This window comes from Symphalangus syndactylus, chromosome 4 (genome assembly GCF_028878055.3).
Source record: "Symphalangus syndactylus isolate Jambi chromosome 4, NHGRI_mSymSyn1-v2.1_pri, whole genome shotgun sequence".
Classification (NCBI taxonomy): domain Eukaryota; kingdom Metazoa; phylum Chordata; class Mammalia; order Primates; family Hylobatidae; genus Symphalangus; species Symphalangus syndactylus.
The window spans coordinates 96280013-96296168 of NC_072426.2; the positions used below are offsets into that span (position 1 = coordinate 96280013).

Consider the following 16156-nt stretch of genomic DNA (forward strand, 5'->3'; position numbering starts at 1 on the left):
TTTGGAAAAAGTCCTCAAGAACTAAAACCTTTCTTTGTATCTTGAATCAGATCATTTGCAAGTTCCCTCTGACTGTAAGCTGATTTTGTGACTTGGTGTTCCTGAGACCCCCAGTCCACTTCATCTCATCTTTGATTTTTAAGCCATTCTATCTTTCTTAAGCTGACATTTGAATTCCTAGGTGGTTCTTTCTGCATTTCACCAGCTTACAGTTGTGACTCATCCTCCTCATGTTGTTTTAAGTTATGAAGAGAATCTGAATCCAGCAGGAAAACTGAGAGCCATCTTCATAACAGTGAAAGTTTCTGGAATCTGTAAAACATCAATTTGTGTATAGAAACTGAAGTTTAAGAAAGACAAGCTTTTCTCTTAAATTATTGTGTCTCATGGGAAATTTAATTTTTTAAATAAATCACATATTCCAATAAAGCAGAAAGCTTTGCTAGATACACAGTGAAGATGTTTGCTTTAAAAATTGTTCTTTATTCAGCTAGAGAGGAACCAGGGGAATACAGGAAGATAAAAAGTGCTGAATGGAATATACAAGACAAGGTTTTGAAATCAAGGCTAAATTAATCATCTCTCCTTTCCAGTGGGCTATATCTAAGCAGAGGCTGGCAGATCCTCTCTGACTGTCAGATTTGACTCTGTTATTCTCTACCAGAGCATGCTACCAGAATGACTGTCCCAGGGTCCCTGGGTGCCCAGATCTGTTAACTGATGGAAATCTTCACCTGAGGGAGTGCATGTATCTTCAGGGATCTCTTGCACGCAAGTGAGACAACTATGGTTCAAGCTGCTTAAGAACCAAAAAAATGGGGATGGGAATTTGATGGCTTGGGCAACTGAAAAGCTTAGGGTTAGGCTTCTCTTCAGGCTTAGCTGATTCCAGGCACTCAAATGATGTCCTTCAGTCTCTTGCTGTCACTGGTTCACTCCATTTCCTTTTCCGTCTCTTACCTCTGCTTTCTTCTGTGTTGGTTTTATACTTGGGCAGCCTTGTTTTATGTGGATTTCCATAACAGAATCAATTGCATATCATATTGGCTTCTTACCGTTGGCTTTCAATGGAAAGATAGATTCTCTTTTATATATAGACATACAGTAGTTCCAGCAAAAGTCCTAGAACTCACTCTCATTGGATCAGGTTGGTTGGCATGTTGCTTCTGAACCAATCACCATGGCCAGGAAGATAGGTCTCGTAGTCTTACTGAGCAAACCTGGGTGGATATCACTCCTGGAGATGGAAGGTGGAGGTGGCGGCATTCTTAAAACAGAGGGATTGAGAGTGGGGAATAGGGCATACCAGAAGGGGCAATGAATGCTAGTCAGGTAAAGATAATAGCTATCCACTATGATATGGTTTGGTTGGGTAGATTTGAGGGACCAGACCTGGGGTGACCCATGTTTGCCCAGCTGATCCCATTGGGTGATTTCTTCCTGTTTGATTTCCTGCAAGGTACCTCAGTTGTTGGCATGATCCTCCTGCCATCTTGCTCCTGGATGTTGAAAGGCCATATGGTGTCTAATTTACCAACACAGACCTGATCTAGAAAGCAAAGACAAGTTCTATGCCCACACTTTTCCAACTGTAGATTTAAGAAGTTATTTCTATCCTTCAGGCTTAATTTTTGGCTATCAATATTGAGCTAAAGACTATTGAAGATTTACAAAATTATGTATCAATTTAATTTTACTATAATTAAACACATTTTAATGAAATTCCTGTAGCTTCCGTTATTGATATTTTTCACAACAATCCTCTGAGATATACAATTAGCCCTATTTTACAGGAGAGAAAACAGGGTCAGAATGGTAAAGAACTTGTTAAAGGCCATGCAACCCGGAGAATCCAGCATCTATGTGCTTGTGCTGGGTTTGATGCATACAGGGATGAATAAGACATTCTCTGCCCTTGAGCTGTATGTAATTGCTCTGTGTTTATAGTTACATAAAAGAATGAGTAATATGCCTCTATGGAAATAAAACAGAAGGAAGTGATTAATTTTACGTAAATGTAGTCTAGGAGACAGAAGGGACATTAGAGATGGGTCTTGATGAGTGAGTAGGAGTTTCCCACGTGGATGTTGTGTACAGGGAATCTGTTTTTTCACTGAGTAATGTGTGAGTTTTCTATGAGATGGAGCTGCCAGTTTCAGGAAATGTAATGTCACCCTTGACTCTGCCTCCTCCTTTTACCAGAGGGATGGCCACAGAGATCTGCATTCGTATTAGTTTAGGTGCTTTCATTTGCAAAGACTAGAGCTCCTAACACAAATAGGCTTAAATAATAAAGGGGATGTATTGTCTTATCTAATTGAAAAGCACAGAATTAGGGCCGACTTAAGGCCAAGCTTGATCTGTTGGCTCAACAATATCACCAAGGATCTGGCTTCTTTCCAACTCTCCGTTCTGTCTTATGCTATCTTTCATATCCTTTGGTGTCTTTATCAAAGGCTGGCACCTTTTAGGCCCTAATATGACTGAAGGAGCTCCTGGGGCTAGATGCTTCCTTCATCATGCCCAACAGGAAGGAAATGGCATCATTTCCAGGCACTCTCTGCAAGACCTGAGAGTCACTCTGATTGGACTGGCTTAGGTCACATGCCCATCCCTGAACCCATCACTGCTGCCATGGGACAGAGAACATTGATAAAGTTGATTTCCCTGAAGCCACATGGATCCCCAGATGGAATTTTGCAGACTGATGGAAAGAGGAAGTGGACAACGGATGCTGTATTAGTCCGTTTTCACGCTGCTGATAAAGACATACCTGAGACTGTGAAGAAAAAGAGGTTTAATTGGACTTACAGTTCCACATGGCTGGGGAGGCCTCAGAATCACAGTGGGAGACGAAAGGCACTTCTTTACCTAACAGCAGCAAGATAAAAATGAGGAGGGTGCAAAAGTGGAAACCCTTGATAAAATCATCAGATCTCATGAGATTTATTCGCTACCATGAGAACAGTATGGGGGAACCACCCCGTGATTCAAATTATCTCCCACGGGATCCCTCCCACAATACATGGGAATTATGGGAGTACAATTCAAGACCAGATTTGGGTGGGGACACAGAGCCAAACCATATCAAATGCTCAGAAGGCATTTGTGTTGGTAAGGCATCAAAGAAATGTTTACCAGAGCACAGAAGTTTGCATAGTCTCTCCTTTTTGGGCAGCAAAGGTTCTATATAGCTCCAAGACATAATCTTTGATGCTCAGTCTGTGACAACTCAAATTCTAGGCCTTTCCTTGGATAATTCAGCCACTGAACTACCTTTTGCTTCCCTCTGTAGTCTCTTCTTAGTACTCTGGACAAACTTGCTTTGACTTTGTCCAAAGACACCTATTCTTTATTAGTATATGACAAATTTTGTGGACAGAGAAGAGTGCTATGGGCATGATGGTATACTTACCACACAGAATGATCTAGAACTTTGTAGCAACTAATGTCCTAGGCCTTTTCCAGAGCTGCTTTCTTCAAAGGGGGCAACAGACTTGATGCCGCATTTTCTAAAGCTCTTCCTAACCTCCAAAACAGCTTCTTTTCTTTCTGCTGAGGAAGCTAAATTTACTTGCAGTCCTCAAATGGTGAAAAAAAAGGGGAGCCTCCCCAGATGTCTCACACTGATAGGAGGAAGAAATATCCAAAGCCATTAGCCAGTGGTGACAGTGTGTGAATTATAATGGACGCAGGGTGGCTGGAGAAAAGACTGAGTGGTTGGAGACAGGCAGGCAGGCCTGAGTTTCAAATCCTTACCCTGTCACTTTCAGCACTTTGGGATGCTGAGGCAGGCAGATCACGAGGTCAAGAGATCGAGACCATCATGGCCAACATGGTGAAACCCTGTCTCTACTAAAAATACAAAAATTAGCTGGGTGTGGTGGCACGCACCTGTAGTCCCAGCTACTCGGGAGGCTGAGGCAGGAGAATCGCTTGAACCCAGGAGGTAGAGGTTGCAGTTAGCCGAGATCGCACCACTGCACTCCAGCCTGGGTGACAGAGCGAGACTCCATCCCCACCCCTCCCCCCGCCAAAAAAAAAAAAAAAAAAAAGAGGCAGGATTCCATGGGGTTGAAGAAAACAGGCCCTGTAGCCAGGCTGCCTGAGTCTGAATCCTGGCTCTACTGTTCACCAACTGTGCCTGCGTTCATGTCCCAGCTCTTCCATTGACTAAGCCTAGATCAAGAAATAATCACTGAGTTCTAATCTGTCATTCAGGTAATTGAATTCTTATGTTTCCTTTTGTCATTTGGCCTTCCAACTTAGTTGGGATGATGGTGGCTGTCACTTTACCTCTTTGGCCTCAATTGTTTCATCTGTAACATATTGACAAGTAATGTCCATATTATAGGTTGTTGCAAGGATTAATCCTCATTTAACTCATTTACAAGTTTTATGCATAATATGTATGTATATTATATATACCTTCATATATATGGAAAACACTTGTGACAGCATCTAGTAAGCACGAATGACATGGATAGATAGATAATATCTTATAGGGTTGCTGTAAGCCCTACAGACTTTGCATATATATTGTCTGGCAATAGCAGACACTGAATAAATCTTAGCCATTATTAATAATTATTATGTTGATTGAGCTGTTTAATAATAATGTGATTCATTGAAATAGAGCTTTATAGTTTCTGGAGTTCTTGCTGCCAGTATGATCCTTCTTGAGCCCTACAACCACTCAGTGATGGGGCTCCTATTCCTCTGTCCAGTGGCTCTCAGGGAAGGGTTGGATGCCTTTCCAGGGTCTCCTGGCCAGGTGGTCATTAGCAGGACCAGGGTGTGAACCATAGTGAGGAGCTTCCCAGTCCAAGGCTTGTTCCACATCCTCTCTTCCCCCATTCTAAAGGCCTCCCAGCCATTTGTCACAGCCTCATTTGAAATGCCTGTGCTTCTCATCTGTAATATCCTGATTGTCCCGTTAATCTCCTTTAAGCTTCACGAAAAATACAAGGGACTGGATCAGGAAATAGTCACCAAGTTCTAATTTTGCATTCAGGGGATTGTCTTCCTTGGACGTGAAGAGACTGATGTTTCCCATTTGGCCTTTGCCTTTCCAACTAAGTCGGGGAGAGCTGTCACTTTCTGAATTATCAGCAAGTTTACAAGGTGGCATCTATATTTTGCCTCTAATGTGTCTGTACTTTTGTTGCTTCTCTATCTTCATACCCTCCTCTCCCTAGTAGATGTTCTACAGTACTGCCCAGACGGAGGTGGTAAGAAATTCCTTTTGATAAAGCCTTAAAAGCTTAAAACTTCCAGTCACTTCGTTTTGCATATTCCTTAGACCCTGACCATAGGCCAGTGCTCACTACAGAAGGAGCAGTGTTTGTTTTGTTAACACACACACACACACACAGACCATACTCCAAGGTCCTAAATTTTAGACTTAGTTCACTGTTTTATATGGTAGCCACTAGACACGAGTGGTTGTTTAAATTGAAATGAAATTACAGGTTCAGTTTCTCTTTGCATTAGCCACATTTTGAGTACTCAATAGCCACGTGTAGTTAGTGGCTACCATATTGGGCAGCACAGATAAAGAACATTTCCATCAATCACAAAGTCATATGGGACAACATTTACCATAAAGGGGAAAGGGAGCAGGAATGGGCACATGAGTGTAGTGTTCAGTTAAGTAGCATCACGGGCCAACAGATGTGAAGTAGTCCTCTTAACTCTCTGCATGTATTTCCTCTGTGATTTCTAAAGGACCACTAACCAGGAGAAATAAGAAACTGTTGTTTTCTGACCCAACACCAGCATGCAATGAAAGTAGGAAATTTTTCATTGTATAGAGAACTGTCAATGCTTATTTTGTTATCTGATTTGAACCCTGCATGTGGACAACACATTTCACGTGTTTTAGCCCATTGGTGGCTGGCACAGGTGTGGCCAGAAAGCCAGCATAGGATCTTGTTTATGTTTAAGAGAGAAGTTCAGGAAGACTATTCAGGCACATTGTCTGACAAGTCTAGCACTGGTCAAACCCTCATAAATATTCCTGTCCAATCTGAACTTGAAATGTTCTTGTTGTGGACACCTTTGGTGAGCCAGTCTCCTTGAGGACAATCCAGTCTACCAGTTTAGCTTCAAAAAGCATGCACTAGAAACAATTGGAAGAACAGAGTTGCTTTTAAAGCTATCAGGATGGTGTTTGCTGTTGTTTTGTTGTTAAGTATCAATGGGTTACTCAATGGTAATAGATCTAAAGAGATGAACAGTATTATATGAATATTGCAAGAAATCCGTGGATCTCTTGGGGACCCTCCAGACCTAGTTTTGAGAATGATTTATATAAACAATTTGCAGAGTCTAATTCATATACTCAGACTAGGGTTCTGAATTCTTTCCCCCTTGGGAGGAAGGAAAAACAGAGGATAATATTGGTTATCTGGGGTAATAAGAAAGCAAGGGGCAGACTACAGCTGCCCTAAGATCTGAGATCTGAGTGACAGAGCCTAGTTCAGGGAAGGGCTGACATGCTGCTGAAATGGGCTTATCCAGCCACACTCAGAGCTCTAGTGAGTATCAGGGTCATTGTGTTCTAAATCATCTGTGGCCAGCTTACCAAACAGGCTGGAGTCTGGCAGAGAATATCTATAGAATTTTCCACAAATCAGAAATTCTGGTCTTCCACGAGGATAAACTTCCCCAAATATCCTGGTAGTCTTGAGTTAATTGTGGCTTCCTGGGAGTTTCTGTCCTTGGTGAGGGTCATATTTTCATTGTCCCTTGAACTTTAGTCTTCTCAGAGTTGACTGGTAACATTAAAATGAGCATGTCTTCACTTCTGTCACTTACGAAGCTCTTAAAAAATTTATAATACTCTAAACATATCACAGTAATAAAAGCAATAATATCTCTTTACATTGTTGCAGTCTTTTGGATAAAGTCCCCTGAAAGCATTGTCCTGGTAGTTTTCAAACTTTTTTCTTTGATCTTTCAGAATCTTTGTTCAAATGACATCTTGGCTAGACTCCAACATATAGCACAGATAAAGATGGAGTTGTGACTGCAGGGAGAGAAAGGGTGGAGCCCAGCTCACTGGACCTCTGCCTCCACCCCCAAACCACCCCCTAGCCTTTGAGTCAACCACTGAGTCACTGGTGAGCAATCCCTGTGGTTGCCCGGTGCATCATCCCACTAACTCCTCATAATCACCAGGCATGATTGTGAGGTCATCACAGTGATTTGGTGTGCCCCTGGAGGTAGGAAGGCAGCTGAAGAGGGGAGGGAGACACCCCCCACACCAACCCCCATACGAGGATGGTCTGTGGTGATATGCATGCAGGGGAAGGGACTTATCCAAGGTCCCTGATAGGTAGAGACTGGAATTTTGGCAGTGTCTTTTCTAGAGTAGAACAAATTTATCAGTTGAATTTGCTGTAGTTCTCTGAAGGTTTCTTTGGCCACATTAAAATTTTTGAGCCCTGGCATCCATGTAGGCCAACTTCAAAATGGCTGTGTGCTCCACTCAGAGATTCTGCCGTGAAGACCGGCAGGAGATTTTTTAGCCTATTCTGAACTCCAACTGTTTCAGTTCCTCTTGCTTTCCAGAGGTGTGAGCACCTGGAAGCCTCTGCTCTGGTCTACACCCCAGGCTCAAGATTCATCCTGCTCACTCAGCCACTCATGCTAGAGAGATAAAACTAGAAATGTCAGCAGGTGCATTTGATTCTTGCACAAGAAATAGTTACCCTCCAAAGACTTGTTCATTCTTGTGCCTGTAAAGTGTGGTGTGCCCTATGCATCAGTATTCTTGCCTATGAAATGGGCATATAGGCTGGGCACAGTGGATCATGCTTATAATCCCAGCACTTTGGGAGGCCGAGGCCGGTGGATCACCTGAGGTGAGGAGTTTGTGACCAGCCTGGTCAACATGGTGAAACCCCATCTCTATTAAAAATACAAAAATTAGCCGGGTGTGCTGGCAGGTGCCTGTAGTCCCAGCTACTCGGGAGGCTGAAGCAGGAGAATCACTTGAGCCTGGGAGGCAGAGGTTGCGGTGAGCTGAGCTGAGATCGCACCACTATACTCCAGGCTGGGTGACAGAGCGAGACTCCATCTCAAAAAAAAAAAAAAAAAAAGAAGAAATGGGCATATAAATAGATTTACATAAGACCCACTGGAAGTTTAGAGCTCTTTAAAAAAATGAACAACAACAAGTTTTTCCAAATAAATGTTGATTCTGGGCCTGGAAAGTTTGAGTGGCTGGCTTCTCAGAGACAGTTACTTTCATCCATGCTCTTTAAAGTTCCATTGCTCTTATTCTAAGCTTGAAATCAAAGAAACCAAAGCTGTGGTTTCTTGTCTGACCTTGGCTGATGATTTTCTGATCGACTCTAGATGCAAAAGAACTGCTGATAAGTTTCTTATAGGGGAAAAAAGGTGATGGGGAGAAAAGGAACTGAGTTCATTTCCTAACCTCAGTTTCCCTGCTTACTCACCCAGTGGGTTGGGAGCCATTTGCTGGTCTGAGTTTCTATAATCACCATAGAAATGGAAGTAATATTATCCTTTTGCCCCGTCAATGGGAGGATGGAGGAATGTCTTAGTCTGTTTGGCCTGCTATAACAAGATACCATAAACTCGGGGGGCTGATAAGCACACTTATTTCTCACAGTTCTGGAGGCTGGAAAGTTCAAGGTCAAGACACCAGCAGATTTGGTGTCTGGTGAGGGCCTGCTGTCTGGTTCATAGATGGCACTTTCTTGCTGTGTCCTCACATGGTGGAAGGGGCAAAGCAGCTCTCTGGAGCCTCTTTTATAAGGGCATGAATCTCATTCATGAGAGCTCTGTCTCCATGACGTTATCACCTCCCAAAGGCTCCATCTCTTATTATAATTACATTGGTGATGAGGTTTCAATGTATGAATTGGGGGTGGGCAGGTATAAACATTCAGACCATAGCAAGGAGAATGCAGGGACTGCATTAAGAAAGTAAGTTGCTAAGCAAAGGGACTCAACTTCAAAGTCCAATACAATCTTCATAATCTTACAAAAAGCTTTCCTGGTTTTAGAATTAGCTCCAAGGAATTTGGCACTAGATTTTAGATTTGCTCAGAGAAAGAGTGTGAGAGGGAAAGGGATGTGGCTTTTGTGAGGAATTCCAGCACCTTCCTTTGCAAACATATGCCCTAAAGAACAGTGGCAGCCTATCCTCAGGACAGAAGCACTTAATTTTGTCTAATTGTGTCAATTTCTAGGAGTCATTGGGAAATTCAGCAGCTAATGAAGATGGCCCTGTTCTGTCAGGTCCCTATTGGAATATTTAAAATTCTGTTTTCCATACTTATCAGCTAAAAGAATTACAGAAATATATTTCTGGATCCTGTGGGGAATAAGAGCAGAAATATACAAACCTTCTTCTTTCAAGATGGATCCCAGCAGCCCAAGTGAATGTCACAGTTGTGTTAAAGACTATTGATTCCAGTAGGTTCTGGGCTGGGTCTCAGCTTCTCAGGACTGTTCCAGGCTGACCTCCTTTCCCTGGTTCTATCTTTTTTTTGGGACTTCTGTGGGCCTTCATTAAGCATGTGGCTTGCGGGTGTCCAGGTCTGCAGGCAGACACACCTCTCCTGATCTGAATCAGAGAACAAAAGATATAGGATCGAGGACAATGGGCTCTTCACTTTTGCTTTCTCTCTTCTTTTGGTTTTTACTTTGTGTTTCCAACAGCCAATGGAAGGCTGTTCTATTTAGAGTAAATGACTCAGACTTGGTGCATCTCGAATCGTATGTCAGAGCACACTGTTGCCCCTCAAAGCCCAGGAAAGGCTGCATACTCTATCTCCCTCTTGATGGTTTCCTTGTATTTACATATTAAAGACCATGGATATCCTGTAGTAAAGGGGTTAGCTTGCCTCTTTTTATCCCAGTGATTCTAGTGAAACTAAAATGCTTGTTTCTATGGGGCACAGTCCAGATGTGTTGTTCACTTGGATTGACCAATCCTTTCAATAAAGTTTTGGTGCAACCACATGAATTGCAAGTTTTCAGCATTTAGTTTTGTGACCTTGAGCAAGTCACCTAATCATTACATGCCTCAGTTTCCTCATCTGTAAAAGGGAATAATAAAAAGCATCTACTTCATAGGGTTGCATTGAGGATTAAGTGCTTTAATTAAGGTTTTAGTACAGTTTCTGAAATATAATGTATTCTATATATGGTAGCTATTATTGTTAGTATCCATTATTATTTGCTGAAAGCTTTTAACACCGTGCTGAGTGTTGGTACTGTATTCTTATCATGTCATAGAGCATGGGGTAGTATAAGAATCCTACCTTAGGTCAAAGGTCACAAAGCCCTATTGTTTTATTCCCGATAGTCTTACAGGGAAGATGCAGTTGTGCTTGTCTTATGGAGGAAGGAGGTGAAGCACACCCAAGCGGTAAAGAGGCCCCGGGTCACACAGCACATACAGGAGTCAAACCCTGGCCTCTGGCTCCAAGCCTGCCATCCCCAAGCATCTCTCTAAAGCTGCTTGTCAACCAGCCTCAGACAGGGGCCCACAGACATGAACCTCATCTCAGCGTTGGTAGGAGGCACCTTCAACTTGGATTCTCTTCATGTGGTTAAGAGAGTCATGAGTTCCAATCCTAATTTCACTCATCTCTACCTCCTTGCCTTTGTGCAAGTTACTTAACTTTTCTGACCATCAGTCTTCTCTGTTGTAACATAGGGATGGTAACACCTATTTCTTATGCATGCAGTGATGCTTAATGACATAACATAGGTGGGGTTCATGCACAAGGCCTGGTATATGATGAGTGCTGGTAAATCTTAGCTCCCAGTGACACTGTATCAGGCTTTCTGCTAGGGTGCTTTATGCAAACGATCTCATGTAATCCTCACAACACATCAGGATATTGGTACTCTTCATTTTACAGATGGGGAAACTGAGGCTCTGTGGGATTAAGGGACTCACCCAAGGTCATAAAGCCAGATTGTGACATTGAGATTCAAACCTTGGCAATCTTACTTTCTGGAAACACTTTCCCCCTTCCTCTTCTTTAGACCCACATGCAAGCTGCTTGCAGACTCTGTGCTTGGCCATGTTTCTTGATCAGCAGGGCAGTCGGGCAATGGGCATTTTAATCATGTTTATGCTGGACAGGGCTGTCCCTTGGGCTTGAGGACAATGTTCTTGAACCAGAAGAATATGGCAGAAGTATAATGCCATTTCACCAGGACAGATGCATCAAATTTAGTCTTGGGTCCGGTAATTCTGCCACAGATGGTGGCCCATTGATATGAGCATACTTGGCTGGGGTCAGAGTCTGTGCCAATGTCACAGGACACAGCAACCCCAATGAGTCTGTTTACTTAACAGTCAAGGTGACCAGAAGAGACACTTTCCTACAGGACACAATGAGGAGGTACTCAGCAAGTCTTCCAGCTGATTGGGGGAAGAAACCCAGTGTATTACAGGAAAATGAGAGAGTGCATTTGAATTTGTTTCTAATCTGAATTTTCCATATAAACTCTAGTTAGCAGTTTCAAAACCGTGGACGCACTTCAGCCTGAGGGAGGAAAACAGAACAGATGACCCGAGGTACCAGCTGCAAGATGCTGGAATAGGAGGGAGGGAGGGAAGGCCAGTGAGATGGCAAGATTATTAATATGCTTTTCTTACTAAATTGGCTTTCAGAATCAAGGGGAGGAACCAAGGTGGGTTGTTAAGGGAGTACTGATTTAGATGTGCTGAGCAGTTGAAATGTTTTTGTTTCTCAAACATGAAAGCACTTGGCTTTGCATGATTGGGTTTTAAATTGCTCAGCAAAGCATCACTTGGGGCTAACCTGAGTCTGTGAAGTTCCACAATTCAGGAAGGATGGTTACTGCAGCACTCTTGTGTTTCAAGGTTCATCATGAAGACTATCATAGATTCCACTGTTCAATTAAAGCAATGTTTACCATGATATTCCTATTTTCCATGATTCAGGGTCCTGGGAAACATCCCTTTCAGGAAGGTCAGTCAGCACATGAATGTGTCTGAGACTTGGATGGCTCAAGGGGATAGAGCTAGGTGTTACCTGGCAGTTGCAAAAGTGAGAGATGATGACAAGGCCAAGGTAGGCAGGAGAATGGGGATCCCTCATTCATTTATCCCATCATGATTTATTGAGCACCAGCTGTGTCCCAGGCATTGGTCAAGGTTCAAGCACAAAGCTGTGTTCAACGGGTTCAGGTAGAAACATGCACAGTTACATCACAACAGAGTAAACCATGGGAACTGCATGGTGCAGAGTAGTAGGTATTTGCATGGCAGTTGAAGACCTGTGTCGGATGCTTATGCTTCTATAATAACCCAACTTGGTTCTTTTCCACTTTTAGAGCCAATTAATTAGGAAAAACACTTTCTTCCTTCCCTCTCTGCCATTCTGTGTTGGCATTTGTCCCTTGGGTTGATGGGCGGACACAGGTATGAAACCCATAACTTCATCTCTCTGGGATTCAGTTTCTGGGCAGAGTGGACAAGGGAGGCCACGGTCTTCTAGACCCACCAAGTCAGAAGCATCTCCTCCTGATCTTTGGTTTAATTTTTCTTTTGAAGGTACTCAGTCCATTATTTCAGATTAGGGAGGCACCACCTGGCAAAGGGGGAGCCTGACAATGCAGGGCAGTTCTAAGTACCAGGCTTGGGACCGATGCTATGGAGAGATGGTAGATGGGACTACCCTCAACTGAATAATGTGTGAAGAGAATTTAAGACCATGCCTGACACATAGAGGGTCCAGTGAAAGTTGAAAGCAAATAACCCTGGGAAAGAAGGCAGGAAACCCAAGGAAGCCATTCATTTATTTATTATTCATTCAATCAACAAATATTCCTTAAATATTTACATCAAAAAAGCATGGAACCTCTACCCAAACTCCCTGGGTTCAAATCCTGGCTGTTTTACAATATCTGTATAACCTTGAGCAAGTTACTGAATTATTCCCTGTGCCTCCATTTCTTCATTAGTAACATGGGAATAATCAAAAAGAATAAATGGAGATTGTTATGAAGACTAACACGTGATTGTTATTAGTATCTTTTTGTTCATTTATTTAGCTGTGTCCTTAGTCTGTTGCTTGATTGGTGTGGTGTTGGGGATGTGGCCAACGGAGACAGGCAAGGTCCCCGTCTTTACCCACCTTATATTACAGTAGAAGAGTCAGATTATAAAAAAATAATAAATCAATAAATAATACTTTAAGGTAGTGATGAGTGCTATGCAGGAAACAAAAGAAGATGATCATGGAGTGAATGATTACTATGGGTGAGGTCCAATGATAGAGAGGACCAGTGAAGAGGGAAGACAGTCAGTCTACACAACGATCATCCTGTTGAAAAATATGAAATACGCAAGTCTTTGGAATTTACCCAAAAAAAAAAAAAACTAAAGAAAGCATTTCTTGAGTTTCCAAGAGAGGCAAGCAGGATGAACCACCAAAAATAAGTACGGTTAAATAAAGATTGATTTTAGGACCAAATAAGCTTCAAGATAATTATTTCTCATGGTAGTGAATCAGTATGGCTCACAAATGAATTCATCTTTTCATGTTTTCAGTACCCAAGGTCCTTGATGGATGGATTAATCCTCCTTTTCACCTCGTTTCCTTCACCTGATCCCTCACCTCTCAATGAATGGAAATTAAGGGCCATTCATTTGGAAAAGCCTATTAACTCCCTGCTTGTTGACGGCTTACTTTCTACTCAGCCTAGCTGAGTAGCTCGTGAGCCCTCACGCAACTCTGCTGTCTCCATTAGTGTCCTTTGTGGGCTGGTGGCCGAGGCAGTTAGGCTTATGAATATTCCAGTTGCTCCTGTAAATTTCCAGCTTCCACTGTTAGGCAGGACATGAGGCGCTAAGAGATGTGCATCCCTTCTGGGCTGGGGCAGGGGATGCCTGTGTGTGGTGGTGCAGTTGCCGTCTTCCCTGATGGCACTGAAGAGACTGTGGCTTCCAGGGTTGCAGTGCAAGATGGTGGAGCTTCTGATGCCTAGGCCCATGAGTGGGTAGGTGGAGCAGAGCCCAGGCTGCCTTTGTCTTCATAGGTCTCTAACTTCTTGGCTTCTCAATAGCCTCAATGACTGGTTCCTTCCTGTATTTGGTAGGTGATTGAAAACCTCTTAACACATGAATTATTCAGTCTTGGCTAGGCCTTCTCCTAAACAGTTGTCTCTGGTTCTTAAAGTTACCTTTTCCTCCTCTCTAAAATAACTTCCTTACCTTTTCCTGCCACGGACACTATGACCTCCTGGTTTTTTTTTCTTGATTGTGTTTGGCATTCTCTGAAATTGTCTTATTTGTACATTTATATGGGATTTGTGTCTCCTCGCTAGAATATAACTCTTATCTATTTATACTCCACTGTATCCTCAGTGCCTACAGCAGTATCTGGTCGAAAGAGGTACCTGATAAAAATGTGAATGAAATGAATGCCAATAGCCAGGAAGGCACCTCATCCCCCTCCCCTCTGCCACCCCCTTTATCAGGGCTGGGCTGTGTCAGCTCATTGAGGCAGTAGGGAGTATGGTTAGGATGATGGACTGCCCGGGTTCAAACACAACTTCCCACCTATGTGATCTTAGATAAATTCACCTCTCTGTGCCTCAATTTCTTTATCTATACAATCAGGACAATGGCAATACCTATCACATGAATTGTTCTTCAGATTAAATGAGTTAATATACATAAAGTCCTCAGAAAATTATCTGATTCATAGTAGGGGCCATGGAGGTATTACCATTGTCAACAGTTACTGGGGAAGCAAAAGGCCTGTCCTCTATCTGGTAACCGCCTGACCCCCTTCAGTCTCTTGAGAACCTGGCCTCAATGCTCACCTGGGGTCCCTTGGGATCCATTCAGCAAGAAGGTTCAGCCACACCAAGCCCTGTTCCTTAAGCCCAGGAGACATAAATCCACAAAGCCTACAGGAGAGATCCCTGAGGAAAGTGGCTATTCTGGATGGGACCAGAAGGTTCTTTCTCAAGGTCAAAGCTCTCAGAGACCTGATGAGGCCCTGCCCCTCAAGCTTCTGTCCTTTCCACAGCCCTGTAACATTATTTCCATAATGTTATTAAAAACCAATGTGTGTTGGCCAGATGAGTGACACTTCCCAGTGGTGGGGCTCGGCTCTGCTCCTCCAGGCATGGAGAACTTGTTCAATTATGTGCCACCCCGTGATGGGCCCAATCACAGTACACACATTAGCTTCTGATTATACCCTTGTTGAGTTTCTCTTGACAGGAAGGAAATGAATTTACCTCGTGTCACCTCTGTAGTTTGCAAGCAGGCTTGGCTTCTGATAATAGCACCTTTCATGTTTTTTAAGACCAAGGAGAAGCATTCGTGTGGTGGCCAGTCCTTGGTGACCCTTTGTCTCAGCCTGGAGGTGAGCTTGAGCTGACTCTTCATGGGAGTGTTTACTCCTGGGGCTCGTAGGAATCTGGCTGGGGGTTGGGTGGTCAGCTGTCCCATAAGGTTGTGGGCCTTGGCCACTGCAGCATGCACATCCCTGAATCCACACTCTTATGGTATCGAGGCCTTGGGCAAATGACTGAATTTCCCTTGACCTTCCCTTCCACCTGTAAAATGGGGACAATGATAGTAGTTATCTCACAGGGTAGGCATCAGATTTAATGAGCTAATAGATGCAAAGCACTTGTATGTGCCTGGCATACAATAAATGCTACATTGTGTTTTTATCATTAAAATTATCTTAATATTATTTTGCTGTTGCTGTTATTGCTGTTGTTATTGCTTAGATTGGAACATGTCTTTGCCATTTATAACTGTGTGACCTTGAACATATCACTTAACCCCCATGTGCCATGACATTTGTAAAATGGGGAAAGAGGAGTCTGTTCCTTGGTGCAGCTGCAAGGATGTCAGTGGGTTGGCACAGGAAAAGCCTTTAGAGCAGCATCAGTGCAGGGCAAGTGTTGTGGGTTATTGCTGGTGACTTGCCTCCCTCACCAGAAGGGTCATTTGGGTGCTGTGGAGGCAGAGGGGTCTGTCCATGGTGGGTTAGGATTATGCACATAGGTCTTGCTTTCCATTTGGAACAGTAAGCATCTGAGAGAAGAGTTTGTCCCTGACTATACCAAATTCCAAGTTCTGCCAAGGAATCCTGGGGCAGGCCAGAAA

General features: G+C 43.2%; 1 protein-coding gene and 1 long non-coding RNA gene across 49 annotated transcripts in view; one reads left to right on the forward strand and one right to left on the reverse strand.

Annotated features, from left to right (window-relative positions):
* KCNMA1 (potassium calcium-activated channel subfamily M alpha 1) overlaps window positions 1-16156 on the forward strand; it is a 779318-nt gene that overhangs the window by 276729 nt on the left and 486433 nt on the right. The gene's annotated exons all lie outside the window — the stretch shown is intronic.
* LOC129480977 (uncharacterized) lies at window positions 463-7284 on the reverse strand. Of its 3 annotated transcripts, XR_008657205.2 has the most exons (4): window positions 6587-7284; window positions 3416-3626; window positions 2812-2871; window positions 463-1549 (listed from the first exon to the last, which is right to left on the reverse strand). It is a non-coding gene; the product is annotated as an uncharacterized lncRNA (long non-coding RNA). The 3 variants fall into 3 exon arrangements; XR_008657206.1 differs by lacking the exon at window positions 3416-3626 and having other exon boundaries at window positions 6587-7083; XR_010120375.1 differs by lacking the exon at window positions 3416-3626 and having other exon boundaries at window positions 2774-2871; window positions 6587-7083.